Source organism: Diceros bicornis, chromosome X (assembly GCF_020826845.1).
Source record: "Diceros bicornis minor isolate mBicDic1 chromosome X, mDicBic1.mat.cur, whole genome shotgun sequence".
In the NCBI taxonomy this organism is placed as follows: domain Eukaryota; kingdom Metazoa; phylum Chordata; class Mammalia; order Perissodactyla; family Rhinocerotidae; genus Diceros; species Diceros bicornis.
Genome location: NC_080781.1, coordinates 104,469,149 through 104,485,487, shown reverse-complemented (window position 1 = coordinate 104,485,487; position 16,339 = coordinate 104,469,149).

Here is a 16,339-nt window from a genome sequence, read left to right as displayed (position 1 = left end):
CTTTGGGGTGTGACTCTTAGATTATGGAATGGAAGGGTTCCATCAAAGGAAAATCTGAGGTCCAGAAAAGAAAGGGCCTTGTCCAAGGTCACACACACACACACCTGCACACCCACACACACATACACAGAGCCATTTAAAGGTAGACCTGGGATGCTAGCCCTTAGGCCTCCAGCTTCCTAGGACAGTGTTCTTTCTTTAATTCCCCAGTGCCTCCACAAGTGGAACAAACCAAGCTAGAATGGCTGCTTCTGGCACCTTCCACTGCTAGTCTGTTCTTTGTGTCTGGACTGTGAGCCTTACAGATCTCCTGGGTCCTTCAAAGGGAGATTTTTTTCTTCTCCTTTTAGTGGAGACATGATAGTTTGGGGGCCCAGAGAGACAGTTTTCAAATCTAAAGTGAATCTGAATCACCTTTGTTGATTGTTAAACATGCCAATCTTTCCCAGCTGTTACTGAATCTCAACCAATTCTCTCTACCCCTTTGGGAAAGGTATACCACTCAATGGAATTTTTTGTGTTTACACGATGACTTTCTTTCCAAGGCATCCCTAAATCTAGAGGAAATACATCATCTTGCTTTTTCCTTTTAGTATAATGTTTCTGTTTGACTATAACATTAATACAAATTAATTGGTAAAAATGAATATTATGGAAGAATATTAGGAAAAATATAAATCAACAGATGCTGTTCTTAAAACCTTTTGCCCATTGTCAAGGAAATCCCTATTCTGGACACAAGAGGGAGCTTTTAGCTAAAATGAAAATAAAGGCAGTTTAATGTAGGCTCTACCATCTTTATTTTATTTTCTTAAAAAAAATTAACTTTGCTATCTTTGAAAAAACTTTAGTTAACTGATCATGGAAGCATATAATGATAGAGCCGACAAGCTCCTTAATCATCGTGACCTCTCTACAGCGGTTGAAATGGTTGCCTACTCTTTAAAGGTTCTTCTTCCTTGGCTGCTAAGACACCACTCTGTCCCTGGCTCTGCTCATAACTTTTTGACTATTTCTCTTTCGTTGCTCTCCTCTTCAGTGTGAGTGCTTTCCCGAGCCCCTCAGCCCTCTTGTCTTCTCATTCTGCAATATATACACACTTTCCTTGGCTGACCTCAACCATTCCCATGGTTTCAATTCCCATTATGTGTATCTCCTGCTATTAATCTATGCTGATTAATCTATAATCTATTAAATATGCATATGTACCTATGGAGCAAGCCCAAGAATGTGAAGGTTACTCAGAGGAAGGTCAGTTGGCCTGACGCAATGGGTAGTAAATTTCAAGACTATGTAATGCATTGGTTAGGGAGTCTCTTAGTTTTTAGGGTCCACAGAAGATCACCTTGGATGACCATATGAACTGTGATATTGTTGAAACAGAAAAAAACACAACAACAAAATCCTTCTAAACACTAGAACACAACAAAAAGTATCACTTAGAGCTGGGTTGTCCAATATAGCAGTCACTAGTCATAAGTGGCTATTCAGCACCTGAAATGTTGTTAGGTTGAATTGAGGTGTAGAGTAAATATAAAATGTATATCAAGTTTTTTTTTAAGTATTTATTTATTTTTATTTTTTTGTGAAGAGGATCAGCCCTGAGCTAACATCCGTGCTAATCCTCCTCTTTTTGCTGAGGAAGACCGGCTCTGAGCTAACATCTATTGCCAATCCTCCTCCTTTATTTTTTCCCCCAAAGCCCCACTAGATAGTTGTATGTCATAGTTGCACATCCTTCTAGTTGCTGTATGTGGGACACGGCCTCAGCATGGCCGGAGAAGCGGTGCGTCGGTGCGAGCCCGGGATCTGAACCTGGGCCACCAGCAGCGGAGCGCGCGCATTTAATCGCTAAGCCACGGGGCTGGCCCCTATATCAAGTTTAAAAGAAAGCAAAGTATCTCATTAACATTTTTTCTATTTATTCCAGAACAGCTCCTAGCTCATATGAAGTACTCAATACTTGTTAGCTACTATAATTACTAGACATTCTGGTCATTCCAAATTTCTATATATTACCAAAACCAACCAGGCATGTTGATGCTTCTCTACTTTTGTGAATGCTATTTCTATTGCCTGGAATATTCTTAGATTTTTCACCTGTTAAACTCCTATACATCCTTTAAGACCTAGCTCAAACATCACCTGCTTTTTGAAGCCTTCCTCATTACCAGGCATCATTTTCTCCTTTGGCATGGCACCGTGTACATATTGCTATTATTGCACAAATTATAGTACAGTTACACTTATGGCATAATTTATGTGTTCGTTTCCTCCACCAGAATCTTAAACTCAAAAGGGATAAGCGCTTGTTTGCTTCCTCCTGTATCTCCAGAGTCTAGCACAACATTTGCCACATAATAGGCATGCAATAAAAGTTTTCCAAACAGAAAATTGAATTTTCTAATCAAACCATGTATCTTTACAGATGAAGAATCTGAAGCTCAGGGAAGTGACGGGACTTTTTGGATGAGATCACACTTTGCATCCCAGTGGACCAGAGGGCCTTTTCTCTTGCCCCTGAAAAAAAAGGGCAAAAAAGTGACTGCTAGAACACTAGTATAACCTGAAGTAGAACTTAGATTAACCCAGATCCTTCAATTTCTCTACCTTGTGGGAAAATATCGTGAGAGTGAATCCCAAACCCTGATAGTGAATTAAGCATATAACCTGTATCAAAACTCCTACTGGTTTCTGATCTCAGGATGATGGTTAACAATTTTTTTTTCATTTATTATCCCTCTTTGGATGGCTAGACAGCAGGACCTACATGCAATTATAGAGTCCAGTATTAATGTGCCCTTGGTGGCAAGGATACTGTGAGTCAAGAGACCTGGATACTAGTCCTTACTCTGTTGCTAGCTTCATAGTTAAGTTACGTAAACTTTCAGCAAATATTGTCACATCTATACAGTGAGGGTGTCGGATCAGATGATCTCTGAAGTCTAATAAACTCCTCTGTGACTGTGACTGTGACTATAATAGGATCCCTCATAGACAATAAGACTCTTTTATTTTTAGAGTTTCTTAGAGGAAGCATATATTTTCCTTAGGAATGCCTTTGGTTTTCTTACATCTTTGAGGTCAGCAAATGATGATGGAAATAATATATCAGATTGGAATAGCGTTTGTAGATTTCACATTACTTTCACATGCAATATTTCAGTTTGTAAAACCTCTGTGAGAAAAGTAGGCTGGTTGTTATGCCATTCTGTGGATAATGGTGATGATGATGATGATAAGAGCTAATATTTTATTGAGTGTGCCATATGTTGTTTTTAGAACTCTACATGTACTACCATATTAAGTTATTCTAGATGAGGATTCTAAAGCTACATAAAACTAAGTGACCAAATTGGTAGTGACAGAATGAGGATTTGAATCTAAATTGGCTCTAATTTCTGTGTTCTATACCAATTGCTCATCTTCCTGCAATAGACTGTTTCACTTGTTTTGTGCACCATTGAAATAAAGAATGAGTAAATATCATCTTTTATGATAGCACTTCACATCTGGAAGCTACCACTCTTTATTCTTTTAACTTTGTCTTCTCTTCTGGATGGGTTACATTTCTAGTCAGAGCTGGAGCTGGGTCACATCATCTCGGGAGAGCTAATTCTGTGCATCTCTTCCTGACTCCCCATTCAGTGACATCACTTTGGTGGCTTGAAATCAGCCGTGGTGGGAGATTTTTACACCATGGAAATATGTAGATGTTACAAATCAAAACCTCTTTTCTCTCTGGAGAACCATTTGTTAAATATTTACCAGCACATATCTGGTTCTGGATGAGAGAGAGAAATGCCTGAACCTTGTTCTGGATTCCATTGAGTAAAGCGGTCATTTGCATTTGAGTAAAGATAGCAGTGTAGACCACAGCATCTTTCTTAGTCTGGAGAGAGAGAGGAGTTATTCCTCCTTTGAGATGCCTTTGCTATATTTCCAGATATACCTAGACTGGAAGAAAGCCGATAAAACCAAGAAAGAATTTACTGCTCCAAATTGTTATTATCCTCCTTTCTGTTGGATCCTGAAAACTACAAAGGTCCAGGCTCTGATCCATTGCGGAATTGGTAAAGACTTTTGGTAACCTGCTTCAAGCAACTTAAATTGGTTTAGGGTGACACACCTAGTGAATTGTAATGCCTGGGTTTCTTGATGACCAGTTTGTAGCTCTTGTCACCCACTGCTGTACCTGTACAAGACGTTATTTGGAAATACTTGCAATATGTGTTGATTGTCACTCAATGGTATATGAATAAACTTACCTTTTATAAATAATCGCTCTGAGCATGTTTCCTTGGTGTTCACACTGTTCACTCATCAGAATCCCTGCATGTCCAGTTGTTACACATACTCAAATTTAACGAGAGTTCTGTGCCCCTTATAACATTTTGGAGCTGCAACAATCTCTGTTATTCTCTTGAGGAAAAGGATGATGGAAGATCTGATCCAAGAGTGCACTGCATTGACCACATGAGCACCCCATAAAGTCTAGCTGACTGAGTTATGTTCATTTTAGTGAACTGGACTTGAGACTCCTCCAAAAAACTAGTCTAGACCTACCACCTGGAAAACAAAAGCCCTGGATATCCCCCAAAATCTCCTCAACTCCAAAATTTCAGTCTGGCTATAAGTCCTTATGCTAGAAAATGTGCCCTACTTTTTGGTTCATGAAAATACCATCACTGCATACACTGGAAATGAGACTATTTTGCTAGAAGACGATAAACAATTCATCATTATTTATACATTTCATTAGGGTACTATTTTGGGGAGCTATTGTATGGTCTGGATGAGTGGGCAGAGCTCTTGAGCTGGACTGATGGAGATGTGAGGGAAATCAGAAGAAAGTCACTAGAGTTCAGGCCTCAGGCATGTCTCTTCTCAGTAGCTTCCCCTGTGGAGCTGCGTCCATGGCCCACATCCCAAGACCTGCATGTCTAGCCACATGTGTCCTGAGGGGAAGGCCGCCTATTGAATGCAAGGCAGGCAGTATTCATGAGGCCACTTGCTCCAAACCCAGCCCTCTGTTGCCAGTGCTACAGCCCCTGAGTAGGGTTCCCTCAGGGCCTTGTCTGGGCCCAGGGCTCTGAAGGAGAAGCCAGACAACTTGGCCTATGGGACAAGGAGAAGCCTGAACAGGATATTTGTGAGGGCTAGTTAAGGAAAATATCAAAGGCAGGCCCAGAACGTGATTGAGTGAAGGAGAACTGAGTAGAACTCCCCTCCTCAGGAATTTCTGCAAGGGCAAGGGCATGAAGACAGAACATTCTGGAAGAAGCAACAGTGGGGGGTAAGGTCAGATGTGTTTGGTTGAAGGATAGCTGAACTAAGTCCCCTCCCCTGGATGTTTCTCTGACGGTGAAGGAATAAGGACAGAACTTTCTGGAAAAGAGCTATGTGATAAAAGGCAGAGCCTATCAGAGGCTGTTCCTGGATAAAGAGACTGATTACCATATACGATCATGACTCTCAAGGTTCTAAATAGACAGTGGACCAACCAACTGCTTTTATTATGTGGATTTTCTTTCCTGCACCAAAGCTGGCACTCTTCAGCTCTTTCTGATTGTAAGCCATATTATGAGACTAGCTTCTTTGTACTATCTTGTTCTCCTTCTGCCTCTCCTTTCTGCCTCTTTATATTTTTAAATATTGACTCTGTCATCCAATCCCAAGACTAGAGTGTGTAAGCCTCAGACACTCCTTAAGTCAGATAGTCAAATAATTTATAAATGCCAAGTTGAAGAATCTTGTACTCTTCTGGGGAAGAGTACAATAGGGTGCTAAATAGAATGGAAAGAACAAGAATGGTACCAGAAAAAGGGCAAGGCTTGAGTTTGGGACTGGGCCAAGAAACTGACAAAACCCCAAAGACCAGCGGAAAGCAGAGGCTCTAGGTGAACACTGAAATTAATTCCAGTGATATCTGAGGCTAGATGAGATAGTGGTGAGGTCTGACAAATATATTTAAATGCTTATCTGGAGGAAGAGAGGATTAAGAAGTCATTGTCAGAATTACATCCAGCAATGTTTATTTCTTTACTAGCTGTCTATGTTATCTGATCCATAGAAGTAAATGCTTATTTGAAGGAGGAAGGGGAAGATCGTCACTACCAAAATTAATGCAAGTGATATTGGATTCTGGATGAGTAAGTCATGGAGTCTAATCCATATAAGTAACCCCTTCTCTGAAAAGGGAGAAAGTAAAAAGCCACTCCCAAAATTACATGAAGAGGTGTTTGTTTCTAGATCAGTTATTTGTGTCGTCTAATCTTTATACGTAAATGCTTATCTGAAAGAGGAGGGGGAAAAATGCTAATACTGAAATTAATTCCAGTGACATAGGATCCTGGGCATGGGACCTGATCAATATATGTAAATGCTGATTTGAAGGAAGAGGGGGAAAAGTGTCATCCCAAATTAATTGCAGTGACCTTTTTTTATGGACTAGTTATTAGTGTTGCCTGATCCATATAAGTAAGTGATTATATGAAGAAAGAGGGGGACAAAAGTCACCACCCAATACATGGCCAGATAAGCTGTATTATATACCAATTGTTCATTGAAAAGACTATGTGGATGTGACTGGCATTGGTTTTTGTCCCAAAGTGCAATTTTGGTGAAGAAAAATAGGTAGGAGCATGAGAGAGTCTCCTAGTAGGAGGAAAATACCAGGGCATGGTAGAGGCAAGCTGTAACAGAAGTGGTGGAAGTCTTGTCTCAGAGTGGGCAGCGAACTCTAGAATAGTGGAAACAAGTTATTCTGGGTCATAGTGGAAAAGAAAGTGGACAGCTAAAGAGGGCAGGAAACTCCAGCTACAGTGGCAGCCGACAAGAAATCTGTCAGTGGATAGGAAATTCTAGCTACAATAGAAAGCAAATCTGCTTTCTTAGTAGAAAGGAAAGTGGGCAACTGAACATCCAGGGAATCCTGCTTGTGGACAAGTAGCCTGAAATCTTACAGTGGAAAGGAACATGGGCAGCTAGGAGAGGGCAGGAAATTCCAGATAGCCAAGAATCATTGATCAGGCCTTCAAGTGGGTAGAAATGCGTGCAGATAGTGGCCAGCCAACCACGATCTGCAAGGTCAGCGACATAGAGGCAGAAATCTTGAAGACTGGACTGCTGGAATTCTGAGACATGCCAGTGAGCTGCGGAACCCTCCACTCTCATTCCCAGTGGAGAGCAGCAGTAGAAGGATCAGAAGCTGAATTGAAAGCCTAAGCCATTCTCCAGAGGGGTAAGACATCAAAAATGAAGTTGAATTAATTATAATGATTTTTTTGAGTATTTGAAGGGGATTGGGAATTGTATTTCATTGTTCTGAGCAGTATGCTCCCATGAGATGGCAGTTGCAGTGCACTAAAGAGGAGCATTCAGAGTGCACTCAGGCATGCCATGATCTAGACTTTTCTCAAGAGGTAGGAGGGTAGGTTTGGAACACTAATAATGCCAATTAATGGTTAATAGGCATTTTCAATCCAGAGATTTTTTTTTCCTATTAGAAGCATTTTTGCATTCAATGCTTTTATAGAAATGACAATGCTAATCACATTTTGAGTGTACACATTATCATTTCAAGAGGTTAAGATTAGGGTAAAAATCTAGCCCTGAAATTTTTCTGAAACAGAATTCTGCTTTAGTACACTTCTTTTTTTTTTCTTTTCACACACTTCTTAGCTGAGCATTTCATTAAATAGCATGTCAATGCTTTCCAGCTCTTTAGAAAACAATATCTCATTGTATCTCCAAAACTATACTAGAAAAAAAATCTTGGGAATGGTAGCACCTTGGAATACCAATCATTGTATATTTAGTTAAAACTTATATTTAAAAGTATTCCTTACAGTGCTAATGTATCTTAACCTTATTCATCCTAGAGCATTTTTCAGCTACAATTAACTCATTGTGAAGAGCTTTTAAGCTCTATCTTCTAACTTCATAAAAAGATAGTATCACTCAAAATCAATTTGTTAAAGACTTAGAGATACAGAGCTTCAAGAAAATTTTGTATCACTCATCCTCTGAGGAAATAGGCTCAAAGTTTTAAGTGGTTTGATTTAAAGCATAGCTGGGGCTAGCCCAAATCTTGCTTCCAGGTAAATTCTCCTTCCTTTATCCATATGGATTGAACGTCAAAGTACAGGAATAACGTTGCAAACTTCAAGTTTAGTAAGATATTATAAAATTTCCTGACACAGTTGTTGATTCTGGTGGCTTTGGTCTTCTGTAGGCAATGGTGTTAACTGGCAGCATTTGGCTAAGTCTTTGTGCATACTGTTTTCTTAAACAGCTCTCTGTTGCTTACTTTGTCGAAAGCGTGAGGAAACTCCACTTCTAATAGAAATAAATGGAAGTGATGAGACTTCTCATAGACAAAAGCCAGGGAATGTCTTTATGATATCTGTCTCATTCTCCCTCTCCCTCTCTCCTTCCTTCCCTCCCTCCCTCTCTCTCTTTCTTTATCCGTTTTTTTTTCTTTTTTTGTGGCAGGATTCGTATTTTATTGAGGTCTAATAGACATATATCATTAGTTTCAGGTATACAACATAATGATTCAATATTTGTATACATTGCTAAATGATCACCACAATAAGTCTAGTTACCATCTGTCACCATACATAGTTAAGAGGACTTTTAAGATCTACTGTCTTAGCGACTTTCAAATATTGCTGCAGAATTCTGAATAAACCCTGAGTTGTTCTTTATTTCCTGAGCAACTAGACCATTCTAGACCTGCCTTGTTATGTAAAATTCTGTGTATTTTGGGCTGGATATTAATGCTTCACTGCTGTAAAATGAAAAGATAACCAATATCAAATAACATATAGTGTTTTTTTAAAATAATTTTCTTTATAAAATCTAATAAATATAGGAAACACCATAAAACAAATGAATAGTTTAATCATATAAGTTTATGAGGCAAACAGCCTTATAACCACCACTCAGGTTAAAAAAATAGAATTTTGCCAGCCACCTATCCCAATCACAACCTCTTTCCTCTACTCAAAAGTAATCACAGTCTTGACCTTTATGGTAATCATTTCTTCATTTTCTTTATAAGTTTATCACCCAAATGTTCATTCCTAAGCACTAGTTTTGTTATGCTTCCCTCTGCCCCACAAGTCTCTTTTAATCTAGAGGTGATCCTGTTTTGTTTTGTAATTTATTTGTTGAAGAAATGGTGTCTTTTGTCCTCTAGAGTTTCCCACAGTCTTGCTCTTGCTTGATGGCATCCTCTGTTGCAGTTTAATATGTTGCTCAGTCCTAAATTTCCTGTAAATTGGTAACTGGTTGTACAGGCTGGATCAGAATTGGGTTTACGTATTCACTTTTTTCTTTTGGCTTCATAGGTGGTGGTGTGTTCTATTTGGAGGTACATAATGTTTGGTTGCCTCTCTTTTCTGTGATGTTAGCTGCCATTAATGATCAATGCCATCTTTAGGTTGATGACGTCTCTCCAGACTATTTTGGTTGTTAGTAGGAAGGACTTGTGGGAACAATAGTCTCTGAGTTCTCACATGTGGATAAATTTGTTTGTGGCCTTTTTATCCAAAAATCAGGCTGGGTATAAAATCTTTGGCTTACATTTTCTTTCCTTGAGTATATAAAATATGCTACTCCATTTTCTGATGGCATAACAATTTGTTGTCAAAGTCTGACAATAATCCATTTTTTTCTCTTTTAGGAGTGATTTTGATCCTGTCACTGAATTTTTTTCCTTAAAGCCCAGTAATTTTACCAGAATATATCTCTCTGTTGGTTGCTTTTGCTGGGTCAATTTCCTTTTTTAATATGCAGTTTTAATTCCTACTTCAGGGACATTTTCATGAATTATACTTTTTTGAAATTGTTCTCTTTTCTTTTCTTTGAAGATTGAGAGCCTATGAAAAGCAAAACAATTTTGAGCAACTGCTTGAGGGGCATCAACATAGGGATGGCTAAAGAACCGCTGATCAGTATTTAAGGCTGAATTGAGATTAAATGGCATACATTTGCAGTGGAGCCAACTTTCTATTGCAGAACTCAGCAGAAACAAACAAAACAGATATTTGAGTATGGTGGCAGGGCAGATAGCATGGAAGGGCAAGGGACTGAGGGATTCTGGGGTGGTAACTCAAGTATAGCTGAAATAGTTACCATCATGTTAATTGTACAAATAAGTAAAAAAATACATGCAGGTATTTCTGGAATAGTTTCAATTTTTTACTATTTTATTTTAAATAAAGGAAATGTAAATGTATGACTAAATGAGTTTTAATTCTTATTCATTTGTAAGAATGTTCATAATACATTATCAAATCAGAAAAGAAAAATCCTGATAAACCATCTGTTCCAATTTTTGGTTTGAAAAAAAATATATGCCATATCTGTATGTCATCAGACATGCCATAAAAAATACTTACACATGGATTTTTGTTATGCAGTAATAAAGTCAACGAAAACCTTCCAGGAGTGAAGACCCTTTAGTTGGAAACGTTTTTTATCAGTCATGTTAGCAGGTTTCAGATGTCTCAATAGCATCATTTCTGCTAAATTGTAGGCCTGTGGAGCCGAAGTTACCACCCACTTAGAAAATGAGCAAAGCTGATCTTTGTCCACAGACTTCCTTTCTGAAGCGGGAATCTTTCAGTTTCTGAGTATTTTCTATATTTACACTCAGCTTAAGGTAATATACATTACTACACAAAATTGTAATGTTAAAAAGTATATAGTTTTATTAGTCTTTTCATCATAGAAGTGGTAAAGGTACCCCTTGATCAAATCCCTTTTTACTCTCCTTTGAGTTTCTCAGTGTTCCTCTAGTCACATCTGACACCCTTGATGCTTATTGAGTGATTGGCTTTCTTTACTGCTTCCGCCTAGGTTTCTGTTAAACAGAGGCAATGGAAGGAGTAGAGGTACCAATGTTACCACAGAAAAAATGTTCATGTCTATATGGTCTCACCTTGAAAGAGGACGAGGGAGGGAGAAGCTAGATATACATCAGATCCTATCTGTAAATCTAAAGGAACTCTGCAGTCAACTTTAGAATCTCATACGGAGTTTTATTTATTTCTAGCCACCCACTCCTTCTTCCTGTTACTGCAAAGTCCATTCTCCTTTGTTGATCCCCTTCCTTGCAATTGTCCAGTCAGTCACCATTTCTTGGTTGTCTTGAGTAGGATGGCGAAATGGAGTCAGAATGCACTGAGATCAGCCGAATAGTATCTTAACGTGAGCTTCTTGATGAATTTACCCAGCTTGCAGCCCTTGCGATAATCTCTTTCTAAAGGATCTCAGCCAATTTCTCTCCCTCTCTACTTTTAAGATGTCTTTTGCTGTTACTCTCCACAGATGGCTTCAGAATGCTGATGCTTTCACCAGGAACACTAATGCCTAAAGTCTTTGTTGGACCAAGGGGACATGACAGATGCTGAATCCCTCCTTGTGACAATGCTGCAGATGCCTGCACTTAGAGTACTGACACTGCCTCAAAGATAGTGCATCATATTACTGCCAAAGCTGTTGGCAGCAATGCTGCTGATTCTTTGACTTTCAATGTCCTGTGGAGATTTACTCTGCTTACTGCAGCCTCCTTGCTAAAGGATACAGACTTAAATCTGAGGCCTGGCCTAAAATACAATCTGATATATAGTATACTATACTTAAAGTCTACTTTCCCCCTGTCTTCAAACACTGTTCTCTTTCAACTGAATCAAATTTGTTCATCTTGGTTCTTCCCATATGAATTTTCCCCAAAAGAATCCTTAGATCCTAGTATAATATCCTTCCCAGCCCCACCGATTATCCTGATAATGCCCAAACTGTCTGGAGCCCCTCCTCTATTCTTCCCCTCCACATTACCCTCAGTAAAAATTTTGTTTTCTTTATTAAGAGTCTACCCATACCCAATAATCAGCCTAAGTAATTGCCACTCCTTTAAGTGGGATCTTATACAATACTAAGGCTTTGAGGAGAGAGAAAGGTGGAGCCATCTGGTTCCTGTCTATTAGTTCACACAAGTTGTCACTGCCTTGTTGCTTTTTTTCCCTGTCTGATGACTCATGGGGCCCAGCAGAGAGCTGCTGTTCAGTGCCTTCTTGGGACATGGTAGTCTTTCTATTGCCTCTATTCCGCATTTGGGACATTGGTATATTTTATGAGATTTCTTATGGTCCTATCTTAGACACACATCCCATAGCCATTTCCTTTCTGGAGTCATGAGACCTCACTGTTCACACTGCCAAGAATCAGGAAGTGGGCCTTTGTTTGTTATCCACATACCTCTTTCTTTCCATTTTCCCTATTTCTTAACCCAGGGCAATATCTAGACTGTGGGAAAAATCCCAATCTCCCCACCACTCACTACCCCTATGAATTAATTTAATTCAACATATTTCTCACATATAGCTCAGCTGGGGTGGGAGTGGGGTGAGGTTCATAGGAGCAGTTTAAATATCTGTTAGAAAGCCTTGGAGTGGGTGTCTAGCAGCTGCTTGATGCTCTTTTTAGAATATGTATGTGTGGAGAGGTAGTTCACTCTTACTATCTTCAGCTTTGGGATTTTTAACTGAAATTGTGACAAAAAAGTCCCATTTAAAAGTCTATAAATCTTCATCATTAAATATCAATCTTCCTCTTAAGTATAGCAAAAGTGCATGTACTTCTCTCTTACTTGTTTTCTTAGGAACTTCCTCTTCCAAGGCTGGAGAGGGCCCTGTCTAGCATCCTGAAATACAGGCACACTTAATGTGATCTGGGGTGGACAGCACTGTGGGACTACCTCAAGGAGAGTGCTGGGCAAAGGTAATGAGGAAACTAGAATAAGGGACATTTTAGTTATTGTATAATAGGACAAACCAAGGCTATGTGCTTAAGTTTCTCTCATTGATGTAGTCACCAGTTAGTGTAAATAAGTTAGCTGTTAGCATACAATTCCAGGGGAGAAAGCAAGCTTCTGTAGCCCAGGGATAAAAAAAACCTTGATATCTTGCTAGGGATAGGTAAAGAAGAGCAGGAGATTGGCACTGTGGAGAACGCAGGCAATAGACTGCTTTGAGAGTAGCAGGTTATTATTGTGGCTACCTTGCTCATTAGAGGGCTGTGTTACAAGATAGAGACCATTCTCAGTTCCACTTTGGGATGCTATGAAGCACAAAGTTCATAGGAAATGTGGGAATTAAAAGATTTGAAATATGGAGAACAGACCTTACAGATAAGATCCAGTGACCGGAACGTGTATGTACCAATACTGCAATTTTTTGATATTTTGCAAGAACATAAGGTAGTCTGAAATACCACTCAGAGAGGAGACAGTTTGAAGATGTGTATTTTCTCCAATGTATGGTGACCCTCACAATTCGTTTTTCTTTATTTTTTTTCTTGATAGATTCTTCTTTTCCCTAGAGCCACCTGAAGTCGTGTGGCCACCCAGGGTGGAGACTCCCTAACCAATGTCTACCTGTGCTGCAGTCTTTTCGGGGCAGTGCCCTGCAGCCCTTGGGCCCAGCTGACTGACCCTCCTTTGGACAGCCTCCTGAGCTTTTGGAGCAAAAGCAGAGAGAGCAAAATCCCAGGATCTCAAGGGAGCCCTTTGGGTAACATTCCATTGGGAAACCCCACACCAGGACTGTCTCCAGGTATCAGACATGTGATAGTGGTCACAGCACTCAGGGCAAGGCCAAGGTTCTGATGGTAAATTTTCTCAACTGTGCTTGTTCACAGATGCTGGACTCTGGACAACGGGAGTTGATGGGCTGTAATGTTGTGGAAGTCCAAACTTGGTAAAGAAGACACCTGAGATCCCTCAGTTAGAATCATTTAACTACAGAGGTCCTGACAGAGCTACCAGTTGGGTCAACTGTCCTTTTTCTCTGCAATTTCACAATATATTCAATAAAGTGTAGCTGAATTATATCTTCATGAGGATGATGAGTTATTCTAGATTTTCGTATCCCCAGGCACCTATAACACTGTCTGTAGTGACCAATTTATACTCTTTCCATGATTTGAAGATTTTTTAGAAGGTAACACATACACAAAAGTACTTTCCACCTACATTCAGAAAAACAGATGCATTCCGATCTTTAGGATAAGCCTATCATAGAGGGTTAAATGATCAGTCCACACTAGTACATTGGAACCCCCAAGGCAAATCTATGCATTCAACCTTTGGTGGTATGCAGAGTGCTGCCATGCATGGTTTTCTATTATGGAATGACAAAGTTGGGAGGGTTGTCTTTTGTTATAATGTGTATAATATGTAATTTAACATATTTATATATTTTAAGCTAAAACCAGGGTCTTATACCAGTTCTTGGATACCTTCCCTTCTTATTTGGCCGATGTAATGCAATATTTTTCTAAGAATCAACCTCTCTGACCATTTTTCTATTTCATCCCAGATCACATCTGAATATATTCTATAGTCTATGCTGGCAACAGAAGTTTAGATTATAAAATGTGTATTAGCTACTGGGTGCATTGTTTTTGCCTGGGAAATGTTATCTATGGGGGGAGTAGGTCCCTAAATTAAGCTAATTCTGTGGTTATGGTTGTGTTTTCCAACTTTTGTGGGTGTAGGCATAGAGTAACATTTTTATATCTTAATGTTTAACTGTAAATTTTGAAATGGAATCGTGAGAGATTTGGGGTGGTAGTAATTTAAACTCACAGGTAGTTTAAAGGGCTCATGAATTTACACTGGGCTGCAACATGTTACTATCCCTCCATCTAAGACAATGCAATGAGTAGAAAATGGGAGAGGATGATGCTTCTTACATATTTTGAGAAAGTATTTATTTATTTAGTCAGTCAGTTAGTTATGCATTTTAATTATTAAGTTGATTCATCTTTGGGGAGATTCATTTTGTTAAAACTTTAAATTTCAAACAAAAGATTGAGTTGACAAAAGGATAGACTTTGCAATCCTACGTTTTACAGAGAAGCTAAATTTCAAAGTAGTACATCACCAGCGATGTGTGTTTTTCTTGCACACGTTATATATAGCACTCTGGTAAGTCTGGACAACATACCTACGTATAATTTGAGGGAGGAAATAGAATTAAGAACTGACTTCTAGTATATACTTTGGACTTGAGGTAAATCGTTTCCTGTGGCTTCTCGGGGCAATAAAATCATTGAAACATATGCATTCAATACAGTCCAGTTCAACTGAATCTAGAGTTTAATTACTCATTTTCCAAGTCATTCATTCAAACTCATTTACTGAGCACATACTATGTGCCAGGCCCCTTGAGATCCATCTGCGAACAAAGGGCAAATATTTCTGTTCTTGCGAGATTTATATTCTAGGTCCCAGGAAGATACATAAGAGCAAAAGCACAGACTGCAAATACAACTTCAAAGTACAGACGGGATTTTGATAATCTACTAATCTCCATTGATAGAAGTGGCAACACTCCTATTTGACCATAGGATTTGTTGTTAAGCCCTATGATGTCAAGAAAGAAAAGATGTTTAGAGCAAATGTCAGTTATACTCTCTAACCCCTGGAAGGAGAGACAAGTTCAAGGCTTAACCTTTTTCCTACACTTGCCCCCTTAGTGAATAAGAATTAAGGGCAAAATGCTGGAATCTTTAAGGATAAAATACTCAACTATGGAGTAGATGGGGGTATGGAGAAAAAAGGTTGAAGAGATTAAAGTGCCTCTATTTAGTTCTCTTGAAAATCTTGGATCATCTAATTTAAGAGTAGTGAAGCAAGATGACTTGGGGCTTTCTCCTGCCTTGTAAGTGGAGTTCAAGGGATAGAAGCTGTGTTGCAGGCTGCTTAGGTAAAAGGAGCCCAGGTAAACATATACTCTTGTCCCCATAGTAGGAAGTGACATAAACCAAAGTTCTAATTCACAATAAAGTGCTCGTCCCTAAAATTTCGTCTGTGTATGTATCCTTTGTTATTCTCACGAGTCAAATATGAATTGTAGTGACAGTGGCAAAGTGAAGAGTGTGCACAGTGCATGACAAATCATGCTCGCCGGTCCCGTTCAACCTGAGGGACCCGCAGGTCATGGCCCCTGTGTGTGCCTACACACCCAGGAATCATTTACCCTTATCACAACCTGTAAGGTCTGCATTACCATTCTCCTTTTACAGATGAGGGTGCTGGGGTTTAGAGATATAGGTGCCTTGGGCTACCTGCTGTTGGGTGTCCAAGGAGGGGGATCAAGCCTGGGCCAGTGTCTAGATGACCTTGTTGCCCAGAGATGCAGAAAATCTGCCTTTTATTTTATAACTGCTGACAAGTGGAGGAAGGTCAAAGAGGGAGACTCAGTATGACTGAGGCTGTGGATGACGTTATTTTGTTTTTTGATGTTTCCAATACATACCTTTG